The sequence below is a fragment of the Phaseolus vulgaris genome, chromosome 11 (assembly GCF_000499845.2).
Source record: "Phaseolus vulgaris cultivar G19833 chromosome 11, P. vulgaris v2.0, whole genome shotgun sequence".
Classification (NCBI taxonomy): domain Eukaryota; kingdom Viridiplantae; phylum Streptophyta; class Magnoliopsida; order Fabales; family Fabaceae; genus Phaseolus; species Phaseolus vulgaris.
Window position 1 is genome coordinate 33,404,238 of NC_023749.2, and position 11,964 is coordinate 33,416,201.

Here is an 11,964-nt window from a genome sequence, read left to right on the forward strand (position 1 = left end):
GTGGCACAAGAAATCTGGGTCTATGCCTGGCATGTCCGAGGCAGACAATGCGAAGGCGTCCAGGTGTCGTGCTATGACCTCGACGATTTGGTCTTGTGCTGCTTAGGCTAGCGATTTGCCAAGCTTGAACGTCCTACCTCTAATCTCCCTCTCCAGGACTTCCCCAGCTGGTTTGGGTCGCCTCTCACGGGCAACTATCTCTGGTGGGGCGACCCTTTCTTAACTCGGTGCCCTGGTGGTAACCATGAACACCCCTATTTTCGTCTTGAGGTTGTTCACATAACACCTCTAAGCCTACTTCTGATCTGACTTGATGGTAATCACCTTTCCCCCTGATCCTGCCGACAACTCGAACGTGGAGAAATCGCTTCGTAGCACCCTTGGTCCCGCCTACGCGACTGGCGTTTTCTACAGGATCACCCTCAGAACCTTCTCTTGGATCTCCAAACGTGACCTGCAAAACACACAGACGGCGCCTCTAGCGGCCGTTTGCACTCCGACGATCAAGTTAGTCCACAGAACCACCAAAGACTAGAAAAACTAGTAGTGTGTGTGAAAAACTCTTGCTCTGTTTTTTCCTCTCCTTCACTCTCACCCTGATTCTCTCTTTTATGCCTCTCTCCCTGCTTTTTGGGCATAACAGCATTCTGTTATGCTTTTCTGGCATGTGTCAGAAGCTTGTTATGCTTTTCAGAGAAGGCGTACCTTCAGAATCAGCAGTGGGAGCGTGAGAGTCTGTGTATGTCTGCGCGTCTCTGCGCTTGGCTGCGCCTGTCTATACCCTTAGTGGTACGGAGTGCTCTTTTGTCTGGACCGCACCCCTCTCAGAAGACGACACGTGGAGGCCTGCAACTCACATCTAGCCACCCACGTGTCATTTTCTGGAAGGGCTCTAGCGCTTCTCTTTGTGTGCCCAAGTCACGCCCTTGCAGAGTAACTTAGGATATTTCTCTTATCTGGGTAAATCGCATACTCTTAGGAGAACGTCGGGTGTGGCTGGTCTAGGCACACTCACCAAACGTTGCTCTCTGCGTAGGCGACTCACCCTTCACGATGCCACGCACGTAATGGGTTGAGGGAATCACCAATCACTGACTGGTTTACTAGTTCCCTCAGGCCACTCTCGTGCATGATTCCCTGAGGTGTGCTCATGCGAGATCCATGCGTAACGCTCTCGCTGGGAACCTCAGTCCCAGTTTAACTGCGTGTAACACGAGACCCCGATGACAATACACCCGATGACTGATCAGTGTTTATTCGCTTCTCGCGCTCTGCCTCCAGGCGCGAGTCTGGGAACTGGTCTGCTGGTGGCCACTTGGCTACTAACCACCGATCACCATTCTGGGTGATCTATCCCCCGACCTCTCTGCCGCCTGATCTGTCGGTGGTAACTTGGTTACTGACCACCGATCACCGCTCTTGGCGATCGTCCCCCTGACCTCTCTGCCACCTGGTCCACGTGTCACCCTGCGAGTGGTCCACGTGGTTCTCTGTTGCTGACGTTATCGACTACCGATGACCGATCGGATCACAAGCCCCCCAGTCTCGAGTCGAGAACTCGTTCTCAGCGAAGAGACTAAGTGGTCGTGCCCTCAGTCCACGTGGCAAGTGGGGCCGCCTCACGTGCCACCTCACGTGCTGCGTCTTTAACGTTTGGACTTCTTCTCTTAATCTCGCGACACGTGGCCCCATCAACGGCCAGCGCTGTGCGTCGCTAGCGCTTCTCTTATTCAAATTGGCGCGCCCTTTCGCTGTTCCTCCATCTTCTTCATTCGACTCCCAGACTCTCTGCGAACTTCTCCTCTGCGCACCCATCTTTCTTCAAATTTTCTGCTTCCCAAACTCTTGCGATCATCCAAAGGTATGGTTTTTCTTCTCCCTGGCCCCTTTTTGGTCATCTTTACCAATTGCATTTATCATTCTGGTTATCATGCATTCATCTTCTCTATTTCCCTCTCTCGAACCCGCGCTAGGGTTTTTGATGCCCTCGCTCTGACTTCTGCTTCTTCTTCTTTCTCTTTTCACCTGGGCATCTCCTTCTCCTTTCCTTTCGCACACGACTAAATGTTAACCAGCTTAGGCTTAGCGCGATCTTGAGCTTCGTCTTTCACTTTGCGCACGACTAAGTGTTAACCAGCTTAGGCTTAGCGCGATCTTGAGCTTCGTCTTTCACTTTGCGCACGACTAAGTGTTAACCAGCTTAGGCTTAGCGCGATCTGCTTCTCTTATTCTTTCGCTTCTACTTGATCACGACTGGCTATTCCCTCAGCTTGGTGTTTAACAGTCCTCGTGCGCTGCTTTGCACCACTAGCCAATTACTGACGACTCATCAGTGGTCGTTCTTTAGTCTTTACTTAGCTTTCTCTGTCGCTCTAGCGCTAAGTGCATGGAGGGCTTTGACATCGATCGCTCAAGGTGATGCCTCGTCTTGGGGAAAGAAAAGTGTTTCTCGCTAACCCCTCTTACTTTCCCCAAGGTCATCACCCTTTGGCGGGTTGAGTCGCTAATTCCCTGCCTCACTCCTGGGGTGAGAAGGGTTTCGGACTAAGAGTCTTACTGGGCCAATATTGGTGTATGCCAAGTGGGTAAGGACGTTTTGTCAAAACCTTTCCTTTCCCTCCCTTGGTCTTACTAGCACCCTTGGCTTTTCAAACCTTTAACTGCTTGCGCTCACACCTGGGGTGAGGAAGACTTAGATCGGTGCCAGTACTTGCGCCTAGGACAAGTAGGGCCCAACCAATCACCTGCACTTGCACCTGGGGCAAGGAGGATTTTAACTTTAATACTTGAGCACACTTGATATGATGGAAATTTTTCTTTAATTGGGTGGCCTCATTAAAAACCCTCCTTAGGGAAAAGAGTGCCCCCTTGTCTGTTCAACTGTTTCCACCACATACAAAGCATGTATTTTTTAGCGCGAGAACACCATTACTGTAATCTTTAACTGAAATAAAATTTTAAATGGGTGGCGTTCCACGTTCTGGGGATTGCTCCTCCCTCCAAAGTCTCTAGGCGATAGGCTCCGTTCTCCAATGTCTCCACCACTCTGTACGGGCCTGTCCACTTTGGGGATAACTTGTTCTGCATGTCATTCTGATGCGCCTTTCTCATCACCAGATCACCTTCCTGGAAGCGCCTGGGCCTCACTTTAGAGTTGTGCCTCCGCTCTACTCTTCTCTTCACAGCTTCAGCACTGACTCTGGCCTCTTCTCGCACTTCGTCTAGCAGATCCAGATTCACCTTACGCTCTTCATTGGACTCTTCAGCAACGAAGTTCAAGAATCTGGGGGAGCTCTCCTGTATCTCCACAGGAATCATGGCGTCTGTCCCATAGACAAGGCTGAAGGGTGTGTCATGGGTGCTGGACTGTGGGGTGGTGTGATAAGACCATACAATTCTGGGGACCTCCTCTGCCCAGCCTCCTTTGGCCTTGTCTAGTCTTCGCTTCAGCCCCCTGAGCAGCACTCGGTTTGCTGACTCCACCTGCCCATTGGTTTGTGGGTGCTCCACTGATGCGAAGACCTGTTGTATCTTTAACTCTTTACACATCTTCCTCAGCTGATGACTTGTGAACTGGGTGCCATTGTCGGAAACCAGCCTCTTGGGTATTCCGAAGCGGCAGACAATGTTCTTCCAGACGAAGTGTTCAACTTTCTGTGCGGTGATGTGTGCGACTGGCTCTGCCTCCACCCACTTGGTGAAATACTCGATGGCCACGATGAGGAACTTCATCTGCCTTGTCGCCAGGGGAAAGGGTCCTAAGATGTCAATCCCCCATGTATAGAATGGCCACGGGCTATGGATGGACCTCAACTCCTCAGGGGGTGCCTTGTGCCAGTCTGCATGCAGTTGACACTGTTTGCATCGCTGAGCAAACCTTATGCAATCTTCCTTCAGCTTTGGCCAGTAGTACCCCGCGCGGAGTACTCTACTTGCCAAAGTGCGACCACCTACGTGGCTTCCGCACACCCCCTCGTGCAGCTCAGACATGAGCCTGGTGCATTGCTCGTCGTGTACACAGATCTGCACAGGGTGAGAAAATCCAAATCTAAATAGGCTTCCATCTATAAGAGTAAACTTACTTGAACCCCTCTTTATTCTTTTTGCCTCTGCCAAATCGAGCGGGAGTACACCATCTTCTAAGTATAGCTGGTATGGCGTTATCCAGGTGTCGGGTTCCTTCTCCGCATGGACCTCCATCGACTCATCGGTCTTTGAGGGTCGCGACCTCACCCTCGGTGCTCTTAGCGTTTCTTGGGTCAACGACCGATGACCGATCGTTAGACGCTCCATTGACTTGTATACATGAAGCACCTGGTTGTCTGATACGAACGCGCGCGGCACCTTCAGGGTCTCCTGAATGACGGTCCTCTGCTTCCCCCCCTTGCCTGAGCTGGCCAGCTTGGCAAGCAGGTCTGCTCGGGCATTTTGCTCTCTTGGCACGTGCACTAACTCAAACTCGGCGAAGGACGTCTTCAAGAGCTGCACATACTCCAGGTAGGCTGCCATCTGGGGATCCTTTGCTTGGAACTCCCCCGTAACCTGCCCGGTGACCAGTAACGAATCGCTCTTGGCCAGCAGATTTCTTGCTCCCATTTCTCTTGCTAGCAACATTCCTGCGATCAGGGCCTCATACTCCGCCTGATTGTTGCTAGCTTTGAAGGCAAAACGGAGGGACTGCTCGATCAGTACCCCATTTGGTCCTTCCAGGATGACTCCAGCGCCGCTTCTCTGCTGATTAGAGGAGCCATCCACCGATAACACCCATCGGAAATCTAGCCCTTCTGCAGGTGTCGCGATTGATGATAGCTCGACTACAAAGTCCGCGAACACCTGCCCCTTGATCGGTCCTCGGGGCTCGTACTGAATATCAAATTCTGACAATTCTACTGCCCATTTGACCATCCTGCCTGCTACATCAGGTTTCTTCAATACGTTCTGGATAGGCAGATCAGTCATTACCACCACTGTGAAGCTGTGGAAGTAATGCCTGAGTCTTCTGGCTGAAAACACCACCGCCAGAGCAGCCTTCTCGAGGGCTTGGTACCTCGTTTCAGGGCCTTGCAGCACTTTACTCACGAAATAAACAGGCCTCTGGGCCTGGCTCTGCTCTTGCACCAGGACCGAGCTGACTGCTCTCTCCGTCACAGCAAAATATAGACGAAGAGGGATGCCTACCTGGGGTTTTCGCAAGACTGGTGGGCTCGCCAGGTACCCCTTTAACTTGATGAAGGCCTCCTCGCACTCCTGTGTCCAGAGAAATCTGCTGTTGCGTTTGAGACACTGGAAGTATGGGTGGCCTTTCTCCCCTCCAGCGGACATAAACCGGGACAGAGCTGCCAAGCGACCGGTGAGCTGCTGCACCTCCTTCACCGTCGTTGGGCTCCTCATTGCCACGATCGCCGCACACTTCTCCGGGTTAGCTTCGATTCCCCGCTCTGTCAAGAGGAAACCCAAGAACTTCCCAGCCTCCACACCGAAAATGCATTTCTCAGGGTTGAGCTTCAGCCTGTACTTGGCAATGGTGGTGAATAGCTCTTCCAGATCAGCTGCATGATGCTTCTTCTCTACGGACGTAACCACCATATCATCTACATAGGCGTGTACGTTCCTTCCCAGCATGGGCGAGAGCACCCTGTCCATGAACCGCTGGTAGGTAGCCCCCGGATTCTTTAACCCGAATGGCATGACCTTGTAGCAATAGCACGACCGTTCGGTCATAAACGCAGTCTTGCATTCATCCATTGGGTGCATCCTGATCTGGTTATACCCCGAGAAAGCGTCCAAGAAGCTGAGTAACTTTCCCCCCGAGGCGCTATCAACTAGAGCATCTATGCTGGGTAAGGGGTAAGAATCCTTGGGGCACGCCTTGTTGAGGTCAGTGAAGTCCACGCACATTCTCCACTTGCCGCTTGCCTTTTGAACCAGTACCACATTCGCTAGCCACTCGGGGTACTGGATTTCTCTGATGTGCCCTGCGGCAAGGAGCTTCTGCGCTTCGTCGTGGATCACCTTCCTCTTTTCCTCGTTGAATTTCCTTCGCCTCTGTCGCACAGGTCGAACCATGGGGTCCATCGACAGACGATGGCAGAGGAAATCGGGGTCGATTCCTGGCATGTCGGATGCTGACCATGCAAAGGCATTCATGTGCTTCTCAATCACACCCATGATCAGCTTTCGCTCTTCTTCAGCGAGGGATCCCCCTATCTTGAACTTTCTTCCCCCGACGTCCACTTCGACCCATCCTTCAGCTGGATGGGGCCTTCTCTCGCTGGCGATGACCGCCCTTGCGATCCCTGACTCGCGAGGAGTGATCGCGCCTTCCTCTTCTTCTTCAACTTGGGCTACCTGGGAGCCTCCCACCGCAGCATCCTCCATCCTCCGAGCGCCCTGTGTCTCCCTGACCACCGATCGCTCTTCGCGCACGCCTGGTGGTGGTTTTGTGGTGACGTGGCACACACTTCTCCTTTGCTTCAAGCTGTTCTCATAACAGCGTCTTGCCTCAGCCTGATCCGAATTGATGGTTATCACGGTCCCCTCCATCGACGGCAGCTTCAACTTCATATGCCTTGTCGACGGTATCGCGCCCAGTCTATTGAGTGTTGGCCTTCCCAACAAGACATTGTACGCAGAAGGGGCGCTCACCACCAGGTACTTTATCTTTTCAGTGCGGGCTGTCGTTCCGTCAGTGAACGTTGTCCTCAGCTCGATGTATCCCCGCACCTCTACCTGATCTCCTGCAAAACCGTAGAGACAACCAGTATACGGTCTTAACTGATCAGGGGACAACTGTAGCTTGTTGAATGTTGGCCAGAACATGACATCCGCCGAGCTTCCTTGATCTACGAGTACTCTGTGCACTCGTCTTCCCGCTGTGATGAGAGAAATGACCACAGGGTCGTTGTCATGCGGGACAACGTCTCGTAGGTCAGCTTTCCTGAAGATAATGTCCACTTCAGGGTAATGACTCTCATTCATTGCGTCTACCGCCATCACCGATCGAGCGTATCTCCTTCTTTGTGAAGCTGTGCATCCCCCACCAGAGAAGCCTCCCGCGATCGTCTGCACTTCCCCATGCACAGGGACTTCATGCTGTTGTTCTTCAATCTGGGATCCTGACGCGCGATCACCCTGCGGCTCACGTAGGTAATCTGCTAGGAAACCAGACTTCACCAACTCTGCCAGTTGGTGTCCCAACGCCAAACAGGAATGAAGTGTATGGCCAAAGGCCTGATGAAACTCACACCATTCATTCTTCTTCCTTCCAAGTACCTTATTTGTCTTCTCTGGTACTCGTAGTCTTGCTGCTACAGCAGGAAGGGCGATGAGATCCGCCAATTGCACCATGAAGTCGTATCTCGGGGGTGCGTTATTCTCCCTTGCACGCCCCCTGCTCTGGTCCTTGCCTGGTGCATAGGGACGAGGTTTTTCCCGCACCTTCTTCCCCTCCTTGGCCTCATGCACCCTTGCTTGCTGTGGCTTTCCTTGCCCTCCACGCGGTCTGGGTGGTGCAGCACTTCCCCTCTTCTCAGAAACCTCTGTTTCTGCCACTATGTGCGCCACCGCACGTCGTCGAATCTCTGCAAAGGTGCTGGGATGGCTCCTGATGAGAGACTCGCTGAAAGGGCCAGGCAGCACTCCCTTCTTAAACGCGTGCACCAGCATATCTTCATCTTTGTTGGGCAGTCTAACCACTTGTGCCCCAAAGCGGTTGAGGTAGTCCTTCAGCGACTCCCCCTGGTATTGGCGCACGTCGAACAGATCGTAGGACACCACTGCATGTGCCTTGTTGACGATGTATTGTTCAGTGAAGAGCTTCGAGAACTGAGAGAAAGACGTGATATGTCCTTCTGGCAGGCTCACGAACCACTCCATGGCGATTCCGCTGAGCGTACTCATAAACATTTTGCAGTAGACAGCGTCTGAACCCCCAGACAACATCATCTGGGTGTGGAACGCCGTCAGATGCGCCTCCGGGTCTTCTACCCCCTTGAACGATGCTTTCACCCCCACCAGGTTGGGAGGCACCATGGTTCCCATGATCTTAGGGGAGAATGGCATGGGGAACGCTCTTGGAGGTGAGGGCTGCCTAGACACCCTTTCGTCAACCATGTGTTCCCTCTGCGCCTGCAGCGTCCTTCTCAACTCCTCGTTGACGCGATTCAGCTCGTCGTTCCTGCTTTGCGACGCAGCTAGCTCCGTTTGCATCCTCTTTTGTTCAACCTTTGGCGCTGCGGCGTTATCCTGCAGCGTGCGCACCATTTCCAGGACCTGTGCCATTGTCACAGCTCCTTCGTCAGCGGATGGCGCAGGTGATGGTTGTCTGTTTCTAGGCATCTTTCTCTATCAACGAAACTGATAAGAATCTGGTAAGTCTTTAAAACTGTGGTATATATGGGACAACGATTCACTCGAGCCCCACGGTGGGCGCCAAATGATCCTGCCGGCAACTCGAACGTGGAGAAATCGCTTCGTAGCACCCTTGGTCCCGCCTACGCGACTGGCGTTTTCTACAGGATCACCCTCAGAACCTTCTCTTGGATCTCCAAACGTGACCTGCAAAACACACAGACGGCGCCTCTAGCGGCCGTTTGCACTCCGACGATCAAGTTAGTCCACAGAACCACCAAAGACTAGAAAAACTAGTAGTGTGTGAAAAACTCTTGCTCTGTTTTTTCCTCTCCTTCACTCTCACCCTGATTCTCTCTTTTATGCCTCTCTCCCTGCTTTTTGGGCATAACAGCATTCTGTTATGCTTTTCTGGCATGTGTCAGAAGCTTGTTATGCTTTTCAGAGAAGGCGTACCTTCAGAATCAGCAGTGGGAGCGTGAGAGTCTGTGTATGTCTGCGCGTCTCTGCGCTTGGCTGCGCCTGTCTGTACCCTTAGTGGTACGGAGTGCTCTTTTGTCTGGACCGCACCCCTCTCAGAAGACGACACGTGGAGGCCTGCAACTCACATCTAGCCACCCACGTGTCATTTTCTGGAAGGGCTCTAGCGCTTCTCTTTGTGTGCCCAAGTCACGCCCTTGCAGAGTAACTTAGGATATTTCTCTTATCTGGGTAAATCGCATACTCTTAGGAGAACGTCGGGTGTGGCTGGTCTAGGCACACTCACCAAACGTTGCTCTCTGCGTAGGCGACTCACCCTTCACGATGCCACGCACGTAATGGGTTGAGGGAATCACCAATCACTGACTGGTTTACTAGTTCCCTCAGGCCACTCTCGTGCATGATTCCCTGAGGTGTGCTCATGCGAGATCCATGCGTAACGCTTTCGCTGGGAACCTCAGTCCCAGTTTAACTGCGTGTAACACGAGACCCCGATGACAATACACCCGATGACTGATCAGTGTTTATTCGCTTCTCGCGCTCTGCCTCCAGGCGCGAGTCTGGGAACTGGTCTGCTGGTGGCCACTTGGCTACTAACCACCGATCACCATTCTGGGTGATCTATCCCCCGACCTCTCTGCCGCCTGATCTGTCGGTGGTAACTTGGTTACTGACCACCGATCACCGCTCTTGGCGATCGTCCCCCTGACCTCTCTGCCACCTGGTCCACGTGTCACCCTGCGAGTGGTCCACGTGGTTCTCTGTTGCTGACGTCATCGACTACCGATGACCGATCGGATCACCCCCCAAGTCAGGCAGCTTCATCTTCATGTGCCTCGTCAATGATACCGCCCTCAGCCTGTTCAGCATAGGTCTACCTAGCAATACGTTATACACAGAGGGGGCACTGACGACGAGGTACCTGATGTTCTCCATACGGGACGCGGTATCGTCTGTGAAGGTGGTCTTCAGCTCCAAGGGCCCACGCACCTCCACATGGTCCCCCGTGAAACCGTACAGGCAGCCAGTATAAGGCCTCAGCAGGTCGGGGGACAACTACAGCTTGTTGAAAGACGTCTAGAACATCACATCTGCCAAGCTTCCTTGATCCACCAGTACACGGTGTACCTCCCTCCCAGCGGTTACTATTGAGATCACCACCTGGTCGTGATCGTGTGGGGCGACGTCTCGGAGGTCGGCCTTGGTGAAGACGAGGTCGACGTCGAGGGCGTCATCTGCCTCTTGCGCTTCTACCGACCTCACTGCTCGTTCATACTTCTTCCGCTGAGAAGCGGTGCACCCTCCTCCTGAAAAACCTCCCGAAATGGTGTGCACTTCACCGTGCACGAGGATTTCATGCCCCTGGTCAACCCCTGTTACCGCCACATCCGCAACACCTTGTGTTTCCTACAAGTAATCTCTCAAGAATCCGTTCTTCACCAACTCATCTAGTTGGTGACCCAGTGCCAAACAATTGCGTATGGGGTGGCTGAACGCTTGGTGGAACTCACACCAGTCGTTCTTGTTGGGCCCCAGCTTCTTGTCGGTCTTCGCAGGTATCTTCAGTCTCTCTGCTATTTTGGGGATAGCGATGAGGTCGTGCCTTGGTGGTACATTTTCTCTTGCAAGCCCCCTGGTTTGGGGCTTCCTGGGTTGGTAGGACTGTTGCTTCGTCGGGGTCTTCTTCTCTGTCGTTGCCTCATGTACCCTTAGGGGTTGAGGTCGACCTGGTGCATGTGGGCATGTGGGAACAACGCACATGCGTTTCTCATGGACTTCTCCCTCCGCAGCAATGTGAGCCACCGCTCGACGCCTTATCTCGCCGAAAGTTTTGGGGCGGTTTCTGATGAGTGATTCGCTGAAAGGCCCTGACACGATGCCCTCTCTGAACGCGTGCACTATCATTGTTTCGTCCTTGATGTTTAGCCTCACCACATGTGCTCCAAAGTGGTTGAGGAATTCGTTCAGGGACTCCCCCTACTATTGTCTTACGTCAAAAAGATCGTAAGAGACAGGTGGGGGAGCCCGATTCGCGATGTACTACTCTCTGAACAACTTAGTAAGTTGTGGGAACGACGTCACGTGGCCATCAGGGAGGCTGATGAACCAATCTATCGCTGTTCCCACCAATGTGCACATGAACAACTTGCATCACACCGTGTCAGAACCCCCAACCAACATCATCTGTGTATGGAAGACCGTGAGGTGAGCCTCTACGTCCTCTACACCCGTGAAGGTGGCTTTGGGCCCCACAAACATGGCTGGTATCACGGCATCCATAATTGCTTGCGAAAACGGCATTGAAAATTCCCTGGGAGGTGTCGCAAGTTCTTGATCTTCCACCTCACGTTCCCTTGCCTGATTGCGCAAATCCCTGTGCAACTCCTCATTGGCTCTCTGCAATTCTTCGTTTCTCAACAGCGACACAACCAGATCAATCTGGATGCGTTCTTGATCCGCTCTTGATGTCGCCACCGTCTCTTGGAGAGCCTGCATCGTTTCCATGATCTGTTGCAGGGTAAGGCTTTCGCCTCCATTCGGTGCAAAACGGATCCTTGCCTCGTGTTTCTCATCTTTCCAGATCTTTTCCTCTTGATCTTGCGAGTGGGATAGTGTTTTAAATCGTGCCCCACGGTGGGCGCCAAATATTCCTGCCGGTTGACTCGAGGGCCTTTGTACGTCACACGATACTCCCACGCCCGATTCTCTGTGCCTTCATTCGTGCCTTTCTCTCGATCAAACACCTGAAATCACAAAGACAAGGGGCGCCCTAGAGGCCGTTTGCACTCCGACGCTCAAGTCAATCTTAGGGCTAGGAAACACCAAAACGGTTAAGCGTAAAAGCGTTGTGTAAACCGTGTGTGTGAAGCAGCACAAAATAAATAGCGTACCTTACTACGTTTATTACTACCCTTTATATAGTCCAGGGTTTCCACTATCCAAAATAGGCTTTTTGAGGGTGGGCCCTAGTGTCGTTATTACCCACTCTTAAGGCAACCTAGCGCATAGGGCTCCCTAACTAGAGTGCGACCTCAGACGGGATTACCACCTTGATGGCACCTCGTGCACCTGATCTCTAGGGTCACATGTCCTGGGAGGGCCCTAGCTGCTCACGTGCCATGTGTGCAACTTCAC